Below are 19,514 nucleotides of genomic sequence, written 5' to 3'. Positions count from 1 at the left end.
CTAGAGACAAGTCTAATCCTGAAATATTCATTCTTGTTTCTGTTATGTAGGCTAAACTCTGTAAGTGATAAACAGTCTTCTGGGGACATTCACAAATTCAAATGTCCACCACAGATGAAACCTTTGCTTGCAGAAAACTAAGAAACAATCGTCTTGCAATGAGAAGTCACCATCTGGACTATTAGTGAGAAAACAATAAACTGGTTCAAATGTGTGAAGAAACTTTTAGTGAAAATGTTGGGTAACTGGGGCCACCAATCTAATAGTACTTGGACAGGAGACAGATGGAGAGTTTCCACCAAACAAACTGTTTTAGAAATGACTGTAAGGCAGCAAATACCTGTGTTCTCCCACAATCTCTGAGGGCTGGGAGAGATGGGGACTAAACTGATTTCAGAGAGGCTGTGACATTGTTTTTTAGGGGAATACTGATGAGTCAAAGGCTTAGTTTCATTTTTCGACCTTGTTGCATTACTCTGTTCAGTAGTATCTAATCCCTTAATGATTTATCTCCTTATCCCAGTCCTACGGAATTTTGCTTTTAAATTTGCAATTATTAAATGTTTATTCTTTTCTAACTCAGTGAATAATGTGCTGCAACTTAATACTTTTGCCTATAAGACCGTCCCATGGTGTCTGGGGGTTACAGTATCAAGTCCAACCACTTAACTGGCGGGTGGAGTTTTCAGTGTATTTCTCCAGGGATTGTATTGCACAGGCCACAGGTGCGGATATATTCCCAGTTCCAGGGCCACTTTTAAGGTAAAACAATGTATCATTTCTATTAAGAACACATTTTCAGAAGGCTCTTCTCTTCAGAAGTTTTGTTAAATTTAATTGTCCTAAGACAAGGATTATTGTTATATGGATTTCTGTGTTTTGGGAAAAACAGTTAATAAGTGTCTTTTACTGAGTAATATGTGCCAGCATATGACTAACCTGCTAAACTCCCTTTTTCACTGTCAATAGACATAGTGTAGCTGTTAAAATCCATGTTGCTCCTGGCAAAAGAAATTGTGCTTGGCACAACGCAGGAGACATGAGTAGTCACCCAGGCTCTTTTAATGGTTACTAGAAAGAAGTTGGATGTGAGATGTCCTACTTTAATCAGAGAGCTGATTCCAGGTACTAGTTGAGGGCATTGCCTATGCATTCATTTCTGCAGTGGAGCCAGCATCCATGTGAATTAAAGACAACAGACACTGTACTGCCTGCTTAGGAAGAACATTCCATGGTGAGCAAGACATCTTTTTATTGCCTCAGTCCTTGGCAAACATGGTTTTTGGAATGGTGTCCAGTTTAATGTAGATCCTGAATTAGGTAGGCTTGCAAGGTAAGTTATTGCAACTGCAGCTGCATGTGTTGTGACCTCAGTGTTCCCTGGTTCCCATTTTATTGGATTTGTAAGAGGTTTGTGTCTGGAATGTTTAGCATGAATATTCATTGCCTTGCTCCACAGTAAGGGCTTATAATAGGGCATGATAACTAGAGAGCCTCATATTGAAAATAAATTATCTATACAGAAAAGCATTCTAGCTAGCCATATATAGACTCTAAGTTCACAGTTTTGTGGTTTTGGGGTTAAATCTTATTTGAGGACTTGAAGCCACCTTCTTGTTATATGTCCTTAAGTGTGTGCTGTTTAAGCCCTAAGTGATTCCCCCTAACTGCCTCTCTCCCGTCCCCCCTCCTTTTTCCTTTATACAACAAAAACAAGGTCTTTGCATTAAGAATAAGATTGACCACAGGCTATTTTAACATGCCTCAGCAGCCACCATCTCTCCCCTTTACTTCCTGTCACGTATCCATTTCTACTCGTGTGAATCAATCACACCCCTCATTTATAAAACATGGCAGCTATATAAGGAATTAATATAATAATTAAAGGAAATATTATTGCAAGATCTAAATAAATATAATTATCACATTTCAAATGTTCATTCCAGTTAAAAAATTGACATCAAGAATTGTTCATGTTCCTTGGAGAGGGTCTTCAGTACTATGTATCTCATGGGTGTCATTGGATGTAATTGTTGCCATGCTAAATATTCATGTATGAATAGTCTGGAATAAATTCTCTTGTAAATTGACAGAGGGCAAGTTAGAACTGTCCTTGAATCTCTCATCTGCATCCTTATTTTTGAAAAACTGTCTAGTTTGTGTGTGTGTGTGGGTACTTGGTTAAATTAAACAGAGAAGGCTTTCTGAAATAGTCTGCTGCTCTCTATCACCTGTTACTAGCACTGGTTATTTATAACAAGTCAGTTGTGAGAAGTAGAAGCTGTTTTAATATGGTTTATGATTGGCAATGGTTCTTTAAGTTGTTGTGCCCGCTGGCCCCACCTGGTAGTGGAGACGGGTCTCCCAGGCAGCCAGTCAACCTCTGCTGCGTGGTACTGACACCTGAGCACGTGGGATGGTGAGGGTCCCACAGGGAGGTTAGGGTCAGAAACTGAACCCATATCTCCTACCCACTGGTTTCAAAGTCATCTAGTCCTTTTCCTAGCTCACTAATACTCTGACACAAATAGTTTGGGTAAAAATACTGATAGTCAAAGCAGCGTATTATCCTTTCTGGTATGTAACCCTCTCTACCAGGTGTTGGCAGTTCTTATTAGTGGGTTTGCAGGTTTGGATTAATTTATCTGTCCATGATTTGGTGCCACATAACCTGAAGCTTTCCCCATCTTTTCTTTCTCCCTCTTTCCCCCTCTCTCTTTCTTATAGCAGCGTGTTTTTGTTTGGTTGTTTTCTTTCTTCAGTATTGATTTTGTTAACTCTTATTTTGCTCAATGTAGAGAAAGAAGCAGGTATTTTTGCACTCCTCTGTGCTGAACACAAAGAAAGACAATTTCAGTCTTTCCTGGGTCTCATCACTTGCCCACAGTTCTTCCTCTGGTTTGTACTGTGCTCTGTGCATTTTATATCCCTCCTCTGAGAATCAAGAGAGGTTCTCCTTCCCCTCTACTCCGCCCTGGTGAGACCCCATCTGGAGTATTGTGTCCAGTTCTGGGCCCCTCAGTTCAAGAAGGACAGGGAACTGCTGGAGAGGGTCCAGCGTAGGGCAACAAAGATAATTAAGGGAGTGGAGCATCTCCCTTATGAAGAAAGGCTGAGGGAGCTGGGTCTCTTTAGTTTGGAGGAGACTAAGAGGGGACCTTATTAATGTCTATAAGTATATGAAAGGTGAGTGCCATGAGGATGGAGCCAGACTCTTCTCGGTGGCAAACAATGTTAGGACACGGGGTAACGGGATCAAGCTGGAACACAAGAGGTTCCACTTAAATTTGAGAAGAAACTTCTTCTCAGTGTGGGTGATGGAGCACTGGAACAGGCTGCCCAGGGGGGTTGTGGAGTTTCCTTCCCTGGAGACATTCAAAACCCACCGGGACATGTTCCTGTGTGACCTCATCTAGGTGTTCCTGCTCTGGCAGGGGGATTGGACTAGATGATCTTCTGAGGTCCCTTCCAGTCCCAAACATACTGTGATACTGTGACACTGTGGTCCCTGCTCCCCATGTCTGCATGCACAGGGTTTGTGCTAGGCATCTTCGTTGGGGTGAGGTGGCCTCCAGCAACTTAGCTGTGTGCAAGGACCTGTGTCAGATTGCCTGGTTCTGATCCTGCCAGGAAGTCTGTTCATTAATGCTTTTTGTGTCAGCTCAGCGTTTTGAGCATTGCATATTTTTTCAGACTACATGGGATGAACAAGCAGAGCAAACTCTGGTCTGGGTTTGCTGACTCTCTCCTCTCTATTACTGGCATAAACCAAGCAAAGGCTTTCTCTACTTTCTTCCTTGGTATCTTCTTCTCCTTCCTCTGACCCTCATCTTCATCTCTCATGGCTCTGTCTCCAGCCATGGAGCTGGGAAGATGAAAGCTGCTTCTGGCAGTCAATGCCTTCACATTGCTCCCTGCAGCAGGAAGACATTATCCTCTACGGACATTGAATTACTGGTGCCTTTTTAGCCAAAACCAACAACTGCTTGTGCTGCTACAAAGAACCGCAATCAAACAACCCTCACCATTATCCTCCTGGCCAGTGGACAAGCTGGTTTAAGGGCAGGACCTCCTTCAGCTGAAGAATTGGTAGAGACCCTTTGTGGTGGCAGAGTGGCATTTTGCAGACCTGCCGGAAGAAAGAAACTGCCTCTTCCCTTCAGTCCCTCCTGCTGCCCAGTGTGCTTCATGCCAGGTCATACTGGCAGAAACTTGCCTTGTTGCTGAGAGACAAGATGCTCCTGCCCAGATGAAACTCTGCGTGGGGCAGAGCACGGGGCAGACAGGCAGCCCTTGTGCTCACGGGGCTCTGTCATCAGGAACAAAGGGGATGTGCCAGCCAGCCATGCGTTAGGTCTAAAAGTCTGAAAACTTTAACAGTCTTGCAAACTTGCTTCTTGCCCCAGAGAGGAAGAAGAAAACCGTGCTACATTTCTCAGGGTGCGTGGCAGCGGATCTGGCGAGGTTTTTGGGACTGGGGGCGGAGGGGCTGGCAGACGGCTGGGGACGAGCGCTGGCCGGGGCCTGCAGTTAGCAGCGTAAACAAACTTGGCTCTGGTGGTGAGGTGGTAAGATATATTTTTTTAATTATTGAGCTGTGTACACATTATGAAACCATTACAGAACCAAAGTATATAAAATTCCAAATTACAAATACCAGCTTATACAAAGGGGTAATAAAATAAATAATACATTAACTAGCTCCAGTACTCTGTATTCATAGACAGTAATGGAACCATATACATCAGAGGCCATAAAAATACATATATTAAACAGGGTGCACAGTGGTAACTGAGGGTTCATCTTGATGCTTCCTGACTGCATGAGGGTCTATTAGTGCTGGGGGATGGGAACTCTATTTGCTACTTAAGCCATTATTGATTGAGAGAGGGAAACACAAACCTCATAGGCCAGGCCAGCAGGAAAAAGGGTGAGAACTTAGCTTGACATAACACATTAACACTGTAAACGAAGTCGGCTTTGAAGGTTATTATGCATGACCGCTATGTCCTGCAGTGCAGGGTCTGCCCTGGCACGGGATGCCAACAGGGAAGATTAAGGATTGCAGTTTCTACAGGTGGAAGAGCAGCGTATCATGTATGAAAGAAGTACCTTCATCTGTGGTCACCTCACAGATTTGGGCAGGTGTAGAAATTTGCTCTAAGAATAAACATCCTCTGGCCCAGTCAAAAAATATGGGGCAAGACTCTTTTCCTCTGACTCCTGTACAGTGCAGCAGCACTGGTATAGCTCAGGCAGCCTGAGGGCAAAGACAGCTGTGTGGTACCGTTGTATGCTCCAGAGTCAGGTCTGGCTGTGTTTAAACCTGTGTGCTCTTCTCCCATGGCTGTGGATGTGTTTATTCATCTCACTGTTATGAGAGATTGCCTTGGATCCTGTATGACACCAGGCAAACAAAGGGAGCATCTAAATTAGGGTATCTACAAAGGAAAATGGAACCCTGGGCCAAGGACCTAAAATGCAACTCCACCTCACTGTAGTCAATGACTCTTTCCACTCAGTCTTACTCTTTCAGCTCAGTCTTGCTTTTCCTGCTGAAGGCCCTTCGTTTTTATTCCTGTGCACATTCTGCTGTGACTCCAAGAAGCAGTAGTGTGTGTATGCTCTGCTGCAGAGCCCTTGCTCTCCAAACAGTCTCTCAACATGAGAGTTTGGTATGTTTGGGTCTGTGTATCAAACAGCTTAGAGGATTGGCCTAGTATGAAAATCTGGGCTAACCTATGAATGGGAAGAAACAAAGAAAATTATCAGTCTGTGTAGATAGGTAAAAAAAAGCACGTATATATATCTAATATTCTTATGATAGCCATCTGATAGCATCAGATTAATTCAGATAAAAATGAAGCTTATTCCTCAACAGGGTTCTGTTGTTGTTTTATTTCTGTTGTGGTGGACAAATTCATGCCCAGAAATGTTTTCACTGGGTCAAGGGACTGTTAAGAAGCAGGATCACTTTGTCTATTTGACTTGAGTCATACAAACGTCATTGTCCACTTGCTGGCACTACAAATCTATGGTGAGTCTCTATCAAGTCTTCTGATCTTTTATTTTTACATTTCTAAAAATGTAAAAGGGAAAGAAGATCGGGAAGTAGAAGGGGAGAAGGAAAGGGAAAGCGGAAGAAAGGTGTGGATTACTTCTCTATATACCTTCTGCTTTCTCTTTGGCAAGATTTTAATCTGATGTGAGTGAACATTATTTTATTGATTTTACTGACTTATAATGAGAGAAAGATAGACCACTGTAATTGATTAATGCCACATGAGGCACAGCTTACATCCTAATTTTTGTTCTGTATACAGACAAAATGTGTGTTTGACTCCTGAACACCACTAAATGAAACTGTTTCTCTGCCTTGCTGTTTTGCAGTCAGGCTGTGATCTCTGTTACTCTGACATACAGCTAACGGGTTCAAGTTGGTGTGGGAATTGTGCTGCGTTTACACTGGTGTAGCAGAGACAAGGGCTTCTGGCTCGCTCTTCTTCACTTACACAACCACATACAGGAATCCACTGAGTTTTAGTGATTAATTTAATGGGGGAGGCGGAAATTTGGAACGGTTTGTTTTGAAACACGGGTACTGAGCAGATGCAATACCATCTCAGGTACACTGAGTTATCCTGCATCTTGTTTTTAAATTCTGTATGATTTCAACTATCAGAAGTGTTTGGAAAGTGTTTTACCCTTGACAATGACCTGTATTACAATTAAAGCCCGTGATGTAGGTTTCTTATTTGCCCAAGAAGACAACAAGATTTGCTATGTAATTTGAGAAGCATTTATAATACTGCTACCCATGTTGTAGGCTGATTATAAATAAAGTTCAGCAAAATTGCTTCCATCAGAAAATCAGAATTCACAGTCAAATAAAGTGTACAACCCTGATGTGTAGTTGCTTCTAACTGCTACTGTACATAAATCAGATTCTGCTTAGCAACTGCTGCATATCATGTTTATTAAACACCTTCTGCTTATTACAGCAGAGGGTACTAAAAATTCTTCATGAAAATTTCTCAAATATCTTTTCACATCTTGGATATTTTTAAAGGTCTCATTGCAGTGAACAGAATCCTTCTGCGGAAATGGTACTTGGGGGCTCTCAACATGTGCTTCCTGTTCCATTCAGTCACATGGAAAATGTTCTCAGTTTACAAACCAGACAAATTGTTTTGTGTTGTTGCTTTAGTCCTGAGGCTCAACCCAGCATAAGGAGAATCAGGCTTCCTACTTTCAACAGCACTGAGCATTTTGTTTGAAGCGATGCTGTTTACGAGTCCTGGAAAGTATTTTAAAAAGGCTATTTCATAAGGAAGTAAACTCATCTACGTGCTACAGAAGCAAGCTGGAGCAAGCGATAGTTCATCAGAGAAAACAATCCTTTACTGATCAGTGACTCTTTGGCACAAGGCACTGTTGTCAAACAATTTCTCAGGCCTAGCCCACCATTTCGGAAGTGTCACACATATATCACATTTAGTGTCTCACATTTACACACTACAACAGGCATTTTAAACTAGTCTCAGATGCTACTGAGGTCTGATAGATTGAAAGTAGTCAGTTGCATAGCCTGACAGCTATTAGTGTCACAGCACAAGGAGCGTATTCTGAAACGTCAGGCTCCATTTCATTGAATATCTCACAAAAATAAAATAGCAATAGAAATAATCAGATTTGAAATAACTTCAGTATGTCTCTTGCAGCTCCTTTTCTGCTCTGTTCCTGTCCCAAGTTTTTCTTGATTGCTGCATGTTTGTCACTCATTGATATCTGTCTTCCAGTTGCAGTACAAATGTCAAATCTCAGTCCTCGCATTGTTCCATCTCTATAACTTCTGACAAGCTGGCCAAAAAGTGTTGCTGACCTGGTTATGCAGCTAGCTAGGGTGGGAGAGTGCTCTGAGGGTTAGCCAGCCCTTCCGCTGAGGGGAACAGGACTGTGAAGGCCAGATGCGTGGGTGGGCTCTAGAGATTACAGCTCAGAGCTTTTCCTGCACTACTGCACCACCTCCTTTGCAGGACTTTGTTAACTCATGCGCAGGACTCTGCTGGTGTCCACAGTCAATTTATTCATAGCACATGTGCCATAAAGACATACCTAGAACATTGTCTTCCATCCGGGGCTTGCCACGAATGAGGATACGGTCACTGAAATTGATGTTAGTTATATCTCAAGTGGATTACTGTGAATCATTGCCTGCAAAGCTAAATGAAGTAGCAATGTAGAGATTATGGCTCTGCAGAATACAGTGGCCCAGCTCGTTGTCAATACAACTGCAGAGCATGTAGCAGGGCTTGGTACTACCGCCCTCTCCTCCAAGACTGCTGCTGGCATCAGCTCAGACTCTGGCTTTGATCTGTAAATATCTCAACTCATTAATGCCCCTCTATATGGAAGAGTACCTCTTCGATCATACAGCTAACTGTGCTCTGGATTAATTGCATGGGAAGTGGGTGTAACTGTTTTTGGTTAAGATGAAGAACCTCCATCCCATGACAGAGCAGTCTTCTTCTGTGGAAAGTCTCACTCTGATCCTATTGCAAGCTTCCTTTTGTCTTTGTCATAGATCAATTATTCCTTGATTAACTATACAGGTAGCTGGAAACTGGGAGAAATGCTGCCTTGTTATTTGTGACACAGTAAATCTTAGAAGCTCTTTATCATAATTTATAAACTTTTTTTTTTTTTAAACCATGCATGCTTCTTAGCTGCAGAGCTCCTGTCTGCGATACAAGCAATGAAAAATGTTACTTGTATAAGAATATATTTACATAACCATAAGCTAATTACTGTTTGTCATAAGTAAAACCAGGGAATTATTACCGTGCACAACTTGTTTAGTTGTATGCTGGTATTGCTGAACTGCTGTCTTGTTCTACCCCAGAACTGGTTGCATTTGCCTTCAGTGATGCGCAATCACTCAGCTAACAGCCAGATGCACTTTCTGTTTCAAGATGTGCTGCTCCTTCTCTCTGCTACGTTTTTTTTTCGGAGGCATTCCTCCTGATTGAGTCTAATGTTCCTGTGGGTGGAATCTGGCACAAAAATCCGTAAAGCACATTATACCCATCTGCATTACAAGTGCCGTACAGACATCATTTAGTAATATGACATTCGGGCACTTCAGGTGTATTTGGAAACAGCTGGCAGTGCTTGATGTTAGAAATACAAAAGGACTATTTCCTCAGGTAAACCTGGATAGCCCAGTTAATTCTGATTGAGCTTTATCAGTTTACTTCAGCTGAGGATCTGACTCCCAAGCTCAGGTCTCTCTCTGACCCAGCCTTATGTCAGGACCCAGCCAAATGCACACTGAAGCTCCTTGTTCTAATTAAAGAAGTGGAAATTCTTTTCTGTTTTGGAAAGTTACTGGGAATGATGTATGGATAACAGCTTGAGAATTCAAATTACAGTACAGATCAGCATGACCTGCAATAAGCAAAAATATTTTGACTACAACTCTAAGCAAAAGCAGGATGGATGTCATAGATTATCCTTGTATGCACAAATCTGTAGCTGCATGATTTATGCTGGTTTTAAGTAGTTTTATTAAGTTGACTGGTGAATTTCAGTGTTTGTTTAGGAATACTTCAAAAGTAAACAGTGGTAAAGAGCACTGTGCTATTTTCCCTCAGTTATATTTTTGCACATTTTGGTGCATTTCACAATTTTTTTTTGCACCTGTGATCAAAGATAAGGAACAAATTCAAAGAAATATAGGTAATCCTTGATTTTTGGAAGCATTGTGTTATGTACAATGCACTGAAGCATCAATCATGGTGATGTGATGGGAACAAGATATACAAAAGGATGATGTTCTCTGAGACTTTCTTAGATCACAGTGCTCCTAGCTTCACTACATGCTTCGTGTACAACATTATGAAAAGTCAGTATCAGCTGTAACCAAGTAACTGATATGTGTTAACCCAGCTCTCTCATCTTCTTTTCTTTCCCCCTGCTTTTCTTCCTTTCCCCCCGCTTTTCTTCCTTTCCCCCCCCTCGTAATCAAAGGCAATTTCTTTCCAGTTATCTCTAATTTGTTATTAGAATCCTACCTTTAGTAGATGATGATTTCTAGAAGATGATGGGTTTTTATGGTCTTGCTTGTTTTCATGTAATATCAGTGTAGTTTGAAAGGAAAAATATTGAGACTGCATTACAGTTATCTTGATTGCTCTAAATGGACAAACTGGCAGTGCTTTTCTTATGCTAGCATAAACATAAGGAAACAGAGGTCCACAAATTCAAGAATTGTACTAATACAGTTGAAGATCTGATTATGCAGCTGACACATCTAGAGGGAATAATACTTCATTGCTGTTATTTCCACTAGTGTTTTGTGTGTGGTAGAACTACAGATCTTTTTTTTTTCTGTCATTGTCAAGCAACCAAAACTACAAGTTCTGTTTAAAATTCTCTAATGCAGTTGATATGCTACTGGAAATCTAATCAAAGCTACTTTACTGAGTATGGTTGTAAGACTTTTTAATCTAGAAAGGAAAAGGGATACAGATTAGGAGGCTGGGAGAAACAAGTATTTTCCATTATGCTGTGAATTTTGTTCCTAAGAGCTCTTATGTTTTCTAACAGTGTGTAGGACACAACTATCTCTTGTATATATATTGGTCACAGTTATTAGTCTTTTTAAATAATGATATAGCAGAAAATATGACACTGAACTTCTTTTCAGGACTGGCCCCTGATGTTGAAGACCTTTCAGTTTTCAGCTTATATACCTCAGTTTCCTCCTAACTAGAAAGACTATTTCTCATGCCAAGTATATATATTATTTCTGTGACAATATACAAGTAATAGTATTCTTTCGTATTCACACAACAATTATGGCAACAAAAGCTTTACGAAGCACAACCCTCTTCAGAATGAATTTGCTGTAGCAAACAAAAGGAAATCAAAATAAAAGAAGATATATCTGATCTGATCTGTACCTCTTATGTTTTCAGGCTTACATTTGACACTTTCTTACGGAACAGTAGGATCACTTGTAATGACATCTACGTCTAACCACATTTATATTGATATGTATAGAACAGCACGTCGAAACTCCCCTATAAGAAGATCCTTGAGGTCACATAAAACAAACAGACAGACTTTCCCTCCTTAAGCTTATCTTGTTACGGTCACGGAAGGTGGGGCATCCTTTTCCTGTTCAGTTATCATTGTTGACTATTAAAATCAAAAGCCTGATACGTAAGTACACATGTACACTTAAAAAGGTGTTGTGGTTTTTTCTCCTTGTACGCAAGACGCTTTTGGCAAATTATGCTTTTACTGCACACAGTTTTCATTTCCTTGGAAAATATATTGGGGTGGGGGGGAGGCGAGGGAGAGAGAGAACCTTTTTTGTTAATCCTCTGCAGGAAACAACAACAATCAATCCCCCTTCGGCAGCTGTTTTGTTCTTCAAATATACTATCACTTTTTAAACTGATGGTGAAGGAAAGAATGCATTAATTTTCCACCAGATCAGGCTTCAGGAAAAAAGCAAGTTCTAATGCTGAAGAACAACACGGCATAATGTTGTTTTTCAAAACACCCCCAGATTTGTCTTTCTTTTTAATGTTCTTCACTTTGCTTCTTAGAAAAGGGGTTAAAATTAGTAGGCACATTTCATATTAGCGTATTTCATGCAATAAAGCATAAATTATTTAAAATAACACGACCTTTTATCTTGCACCTTTTGAAGGAAGCAAATTAAAAATGTAAATTGGGAGCTAATTAATATGCAAATGTATTCATTCGCAGTTAACAATTAGCAATTAAACCTGCAGTGTCTACAAAGAGCACGGACAAAATTAGTAACTTAATTTATCATTAAAAAATGAAAACGTACACAAAATTTTAATTGACTTTCAAAATATTTCCCCTGCTTTTTCCCTTTATTTTTAATACAAAAAAATCATATTGAGCCTTAGATATACAGATGAAACTTGCTACCTACAGCTTTCTGGTGAAGTTCATTACAAAAGACTAGAAGGAACCACATTAGGAAAAGTTTCTCTTCTAAATTAAACAGACTACTCGTTTGTGTTAGCCACTGTACAAAATGTAGGTATTTCAGGATATATAAAGACGTAACCTTAGCATCTAGCTAGCTATGTAAACATATAGAAATGTGTGTGCATGTATTTATTAAACATGCGGAGCCAGTTTGAAGGTTTGTGCTTTGGTGTTTGATGCCTCAATAGAAAAACAGCAACACAGGAAATTAGCAGGCAATAAATAGCTGAAAAACCCAAATAAGATACTCTAGATAGATAGTCACGCATGTTTATATTTAATGCTTGTTTTATTCCCCTTTTACCAGTTTTTCATTTCTTTTACTTTTAGGGGAGTTAAAAAAACCCTCTGCATATATTACTGCATTTTATGTCCATTTTCTGTGTTTTCTCACAATTAGTGCTGCTCTTTCTGCAGATGTGAGCCTGTATTTTTAAATATTCCCTTTCTAATGTCATTCAGTGTATTACAAATAAGATGTGGTTAGTTTTACAGAAATACTCACAAACATTTGTTTTCATAAAAGCCACATCGCCATGATCAGTCACATTTTTCCCCTTTCCCGTACATTGTTCATAAATGCTTTCTCCCTAAAATTCTGCTTGAAAAAGTTGCTCAAAAAAGAATATACTGTGATATCTCTAGGGGTATATTCATGGAAATCTTCAGCTCCAGCAAGCCAAACGGTGTCGATGTTTGTGTGGCCATTTTGGAAGTTGTTTGCAGTGGAGGACGTTATCCAGCCGAGGGGCACAAAGCGCAGCCTGTGGCCTTGGTGGCCCAACCCGCAGGGTCGCGGTGCAGCGGCAAACCAGGCTTTGTCTGCCAGGACCTGGGCTCAGGCTCCTTGTGAAGTACAACTAGCACAGAATCACATCAGCAATTGTAATAACCAGTTTGCAAGCAAGTCAAGAGCTAAAATGTGTATGTACAAATTAATCGTCAACTCATTTTAAGTATCAATCAAAACATAACTTTGAATTTGTCAATCTGTATAAGATAAAGGAGGTAAAATAATCAAAGAAATTAACTGGGAATGTGTAACTTTGCGTTTCCTCTTAATCCCTTCAAGATCTGTATTTGCTCCTTATTTTCAACCTTTTTAAAAAGTTATTTAAATAGCATCTGCTAAATTCTATTTGCAATTATTCTCTCTTTTAATTAATGTAGAGTTAAGGGTTTTTTTTGCTAAACTCTCTTTCTGATCAGCAAAGCCCTTTGGTTTTTCCCTTCTTGTTCTGTTATTTCTTTTTAAAATATTCAGATGACAGTGTCTGCACTTGTGTTTGGAATATCCTCTTGTCTGCCGAAGCCAGATTTTGCCACCAACAGGACACCTTTGTGTGCCAGCGTAAAGCTGAGAAAGAATTGTTCTTACTGGGATTTGTTCTGAGGCTGCTTGGTAACTTCTGCCTCCAGAGCTGGGAAGTGGGGAAGGCAGCGAGTGGGTGAGATTTTGCCAGAACTGCCTTGTAATCAGGGTGGTGAGAAATGCCCCTTTTCCTCCTGTCCCCCGTCCTTTAAAATGCTGCTTATGCAAGGTAACATCAAACTGGTTAATTTGGTTTGATGGGCAAAGGGATGTCTAATTCCACATAGATTTCAGCAGTTCAATGTGCTGAATATTGTCACAGCTGACTTGAATTCTGAGATTGTTATTTTAACCCTTTCCTCATTACTGTACTGGGATTTTACACATTAGAAGTTAATCTAAGGGAAATGGTTGCATCTTGTCTGAAAATCAATACATGTATATGTGTACATATCCATATAAGTATTTGTGAAATAAAAGACTGTCTAGGACATGTGTGGGACAACTTTTTGCAGATCTGTTTAACTGATTCATTTCTTGTTAAAATGAACAAAACAATATGATTTGGATATCTAGAAAAAATTATTTGTAATGACAAAATATTTCAAGAACAACTCTTTTTACCTTGTCTTGATAATTACTCTTTTGTTATTTTTAAATGTAAAACCAATCTATATAGGAACATTATTAAAATGAGAAACTGAAATTTACGAATTAAATGAGATGTATTATACACACATGCAGAAATAGTTCAGGCATACAGCAAGATTTCATGGTTATAGGCAACCCAGAGATACATACGTGCACACACCTACCTGTTCGTCAGAAATATTACATTTTAAGTTCATGTGTTTTCTGATGTCTTCTGAAATGTTTATATTTCTGTGCTATAAAAATATGAACACTATGGCATACTGTTCCTTTTAAAAAATATTTAAATATGCCAATGGACCTCTCCTGGGTCTTTATTTTCCTGCTTCTCTAACTGTTAAATTAACAGGGATTTTTTCAGGATGCACTTGTAGGATTTTGACACATTTCTCCACTGGAAAAGTTATTTAATGGAAATAAAATCTGAAGATAGCTGCACCTTTTTATCCAGTGCTGTGTTTTAAAGAACTTAATAGCCTCTCAGTATTTTTAATGCCTGTGATATTACACAGCTAACAAACAATTTCAGAATTCAGTTACCACAATTAGGAATTTGAAGCAGGTGGCACAATAATGGGGCTTTTTCATTTCATTTATTAGAAGGGGGAGGAAAAAGCCCAGCAACGCAGAGCTTCATTTATTTTCATCAGCTCCACAGTAAGAGCATGGCAATTTGCAACACCAGAATCATTTCAAGTACAGCTTTGCATACATCATTCATTTCTTTAGTTTTAAAAGCTTCTTATCGTTCAACCAAAATTTGAAAAGATAATTTCCTGTCTAAAGTCCAATCTGATCTAAGCATCCTGCATGCTTTTTAACACTATGTTGGCTTTCTTGGTAAGCAGATGGAGTGTCAATGTTACTGCTGCGTGACCCCCAGGTGAGTGTGAGTTTGCCTACATGTGCCTGTGCGTGAAACATCCATCAGCAAGGGCTTTGCCTGACGGCCAATTTCCAGTTCAAAGTTTGCCTCGCCTTCCCATTTGCTAGGAAGAGAGCTTTAATTTAATTTTGCTTCGGTCCCAAGACTCACAGCAGGAGCAGCACGCTCCCGGCAGGAGGATGAAGTGTTTGCAGCCGTGGATTCCAGCCCGCCGAGCCCGCAGGAGCGTTTGGCCACCACAGTGCTGCGCTCGGGCTCCCGCAGCCCTGAGCACTGGGGCAGCAGCTCGGCACGGCCACGGGCAGAGCTGTGGTGAGCACTTTCCCTCTTCACCCCTCTTTTTAAGTGTGTTTTCTGTTGCGCATGTGGACGCAAGTGGTTTGAGCCTCGCGGGGAGCCACGCTGCCTCTCCAGGGACTGGGGCTCCTGCCACCGGTGTCAGCGTCTCTGGATGCACTGTCAGCCCAGAAGGCATTCAGCTGGCATCGCCACTAACATGGTGCTTTTAAGCTACTTTGAGGAAAATCAAAAAGAAAGATGTTTTGCACTGTGTGAACTAGCCTCGACTTCTGCATATATAGTGAGGGGTTTAGGCAATGATGAAGGAAAACACTAATGAAATGTAGCAATAGCCGTGGCGCCACGAGACACGTTTCACTGTCTGTTAGCAGGGTGCGCAGGTTTAAGTAAAACAGGGGCCTTAAACTGGTCTCTGGTGCTGTTAGCAGTACGCTTTGCACCCATGGGGTGTCTCATGAATCAGAGATCAATAGATCAATTCACCACTTCAACAGCAATTGCTGACACAGCTTGAGCGAGCTAGTGCTGCCCACTGTCCATTTGGAAATGTGTAGACCCTTCTGTTCACTGGCAACTCTTGTTAGAAACTTTTCCCTGGTTCACAACGCAGCCAGCAACTTTGGAAGCAACATCTCTCGAGGCGTCAAAGCCTCCCTGCATTGTACAGCGTGCTCTGTGAAGCTGAACCAGCTTGTATTTGCTACTGGGCTAAGTGCCCAAGTAAAGATAGCCCCGTACCATAGCAGACATAATCTGTCAAACATGGTACCGTATTAAGTAATTAACAGGGTTGTGGATCTGAGCCTACTGCCTGTCCTCTATGGTTTAATTGTTTCTCTGTTTGCACGGGTCCTAGCAAATAAGACAGCCATGTTCCTCACCTTAGCAAGTTGACAGTGTCTACAGGAAAGATAGAAACACAACAAGCACAGTCAGTTTACTCGGGGAGAGGATCCTATTGCACATGACTTATTGGAGGAGATGCAGCTTTTCAGTTGACTGCTACTGTTCTGATTGCACATACAGCTGAGCCCAGACAGGATGCCTTTCCAGTAAGACCTTCTCCAAACACGTACAGCTCCATGTACAAATTTTGCAATTCTTTGTATGCATGTATAGTTTCCATTAAGCATTACCAAAAAGTTTCTCCTTTTGCCCAGGCCTTACTGCTTTTGAACCAGGCAGGGAATATTGGTGATAGTTTAAAACAAACAAACAAAACCCCAACAACATATGATTTTTATTTCAGCCTTTAGAATCCCTCTCCTACAGAGGCACAGGAAGGCAACTCCTCTGCATAGTTGTAGCCTTCAGGACTGTTTGCACCAGCAGCTCCAATGCTGCTCCAGCAGCCCTTGCAGCAGAAAGGTGCCTCAGCCCTGATCTCAGATTTGGCAGCCCCAGGGAGCAGTTCCCTGCCCCTGAATCTCCATGCAGCCACACCTCCCACTGCTGGCACTAGTATCTGCTCTTTGACATGAGCCAATGCCCAATAACCTTTAGCAAAGTTGTCCTTTTCTCTGCTGGAGGGAACATGAAACCCTCTGATGTTTCACTTTAGATTGACACAGTCCACAGTTTACATTACCCCAGCATACTGTGTGCTATTTCAGTGTAGTTCACGGCAATATTCTGAATAATGTTTGGATTGCACTAAACTATGAAGTGCAGCTACAGAACTTGGAGACTGGATCTATCCATTTTCATCAAAGTATATCTGAATACTCTATATGCTGAATAGCCTGAATAAACTGAACTAACACAAAGAGAGCAGGTAAGGTGAGATACTGTAGAGGATGGAGGAAAACAGTCCAGTGAGTGGGGCATCTCCACAAAAAGAATGGACACTACAGACTTCAGCCCCAACTTGATGGAGGAGCCCAGGCCTCATTTAATTTCCTGTCTATAGAATGGAGATGATTTTATCAGTCATCTAATGATATGATTTCTGAGTATTATTGAAGTAGGGGGATATGTGTCTGAGATAGATGAATGGACAGATGGTTTACAGTCTCATCCTGCCCACCTGCTGCAGAACACAACTAAGCTATTACAACTGTATTGAATTCTTTATGAAGTATAGAAACTGCCACTCCAATAAACTCCTGGTTAACGATGCACTGATACTAGCAATGAAGGTACCTCACACATTTGTACAACAGTTCATGTTTCCAAGTAGCTAACAATTATTTCACAAAGATGTAGATATGTTTATTTTTTGACAGATAAAAACTCAGCTGTAAGGGCTCTTGAAACTCTGTCATGCTCTTTGCCACAAGTCTCATCCAAACACTGGTTGCCTTGGTAAGAAAAAAATAGACATCAGGACAATACATTGTGACATTGAGTACACCTGTTCCATCATCTGGACATTAAATTGACTTCCTACAGTCACTTTAGAAAGGAAAACATGGATTAGAGCTTAGTTTGTCCCCAGAATAGAACTGTCAGCTTTTCTTTTGCACTTTTTCATTCTTTATGACACCCCAAATTAGCTATTTATACCTGGATTCTGCAATATCTGTTTGATAACACTGCAGCACGAGGGAGTCCCATGAAATCTACAATGTTTCATACTGACATGTTCAGGGTTTACAGTGTTGTATATGGTGCTTATAGTGGTTTCCTAGATAATGTACAAATTTTGGTCAGGTGAAGTAGACCCTGATGTTACTTCTGATAGCTTTTTAAGGTAAAAGTTTTCCCTAAAATTACTTATCAATATGTTTTACCAGAGAATGGCTCCTTTTCATTATTCTAAAATTTTTACCTTTCATTTTTTTTTTTTTTTTAAAATGTAGTCTTGGGAAGACTCGAAAAAATGTCTCATTGGCGCAAATAAGCCTTTTGCCTTAAAAAGCTGTGGGGTTTTGAGCAAAGCCAGTTTTGCTTTGATACAAGTAACATCTGTTGTTCAGGGTGGACAAGCTATTCTGTAACCACAGCTTAATCTTCTTTCAGATAGATTTTACTAGAATGGTGGAAGACTGTCATTGCTTTTGTAATGGATGAAGTATTTCCCTATTAACCAAGGGTACCAGGGACTTGCAGCCCTCCCCTCTGCTCAGTTAGCACAAAACATTGTTGCTTCACACATACTTTTAATAAAGCCTTGCTATTGCTTCCAGTGCATCAGTGTTGTGTTAAATATTGGTATTAACACTATTTACTTCCATTAGATGGTTTGTCAGGTTGCTGGAACCAGGAATGTAATTTCTGGCTATTCTTCCATTGTTATTCTTTCCCCTCGATTTTAGGAAGAGTAATGTTGTTATAGACTCAAATTTATCTGTGAAAGCTGATGCATGTTGATGCTATGCAAAAGGGCTGATATTATTAATATTTAGGCATTCAGAAATTTATAATTAAATTTTGAAATGAAATGTTAAAATCAGTGGGTGACAGACTATCTGTAGGTGTGTCCCTTGAGGTGATCACTATTTTATTTTTTAATGATCTTTCTTCTTTGCCCATGCTAAGCCAGGCTTTACACGCTATTGCTATAGCCCCATTATTCAGCATTTAATTTGCTCACAATCTTTTAAAACAAAAAAAAAACCTCGCACTATACTTTATTGGCTCATTTAAGCCCTCAATAGTTGGATCTCTGCTTTTGTGCATAGATACTTATCTCTTCCTATTACAAATACTAAAGAATCGTTTTGTAGTCACAACACTCTAGCATTCACGAAAGTGAGGTGATCTGGGATAAAATAACTTGAACTATTATGACAAGTATTTTCAGGGATCAAATGAGATCTGATGTTAACCACTGCATGTATAAAGGAAGTATGTGAAAGAGGTAAGGTCAGATGCACAGCCTGAACACTGAATTTCAAACTTTGACTTTTTGGAATTTTCCATTGTTTCCTTTCTTTTTTCCCCACTCCTCTTTTAAATCAATATCAAGTGACCACTTCTATCTGACCTTAGATTGTTAGAAATGTTCATAATCTTCAATTCTGTTTCCAATAATCACTAAACAGATTTGTTTGTTTGTTTGTAGTCACTAATATGTATATATATATCTATATATATCTATATCTAATATGTATATCTATATCTATATATATATCTATATATATCATATAAGAAAAGAGACTGGAGAAATGTATTAACAAGGACATGTAGTAGTTTGTTTCAGTCTGTGCCACTGGATGGCTCAATGTCTCATAAAAGAAATCTCTGTTAGCAGTATAAGTTAAATTCAGTTTGTGAGGAAATTGTTCCTCAGGGAGGGTCTGAACATGTTCTGCTATAGGAATAAGGATCAGAGTGGCCTTGATGGTCATGTCATTGAGAACCGTGAATTTTTCTCTGGTTAGGCTG

The sequence above is a fragment of the Columba livia genome, chromosome 5 (genome assembly GCF_036013475.1).
Source record: "Columba livia isolate bColLiv1 breed racing homer chromosome 5, bColLiv1.pat.W.v2, whole genome shotgun sequence".
Classification (NCBI taxonomy): Eukaryota; Metazoa; Chordata; class Aves; order Columbiformes; family Columbidae; genus Columba; species Columba livia.
The sequence above is the reverse complement of the archived record's forward strand: the minus strand, read 5'-3'. Positions refer to the sequence as shown.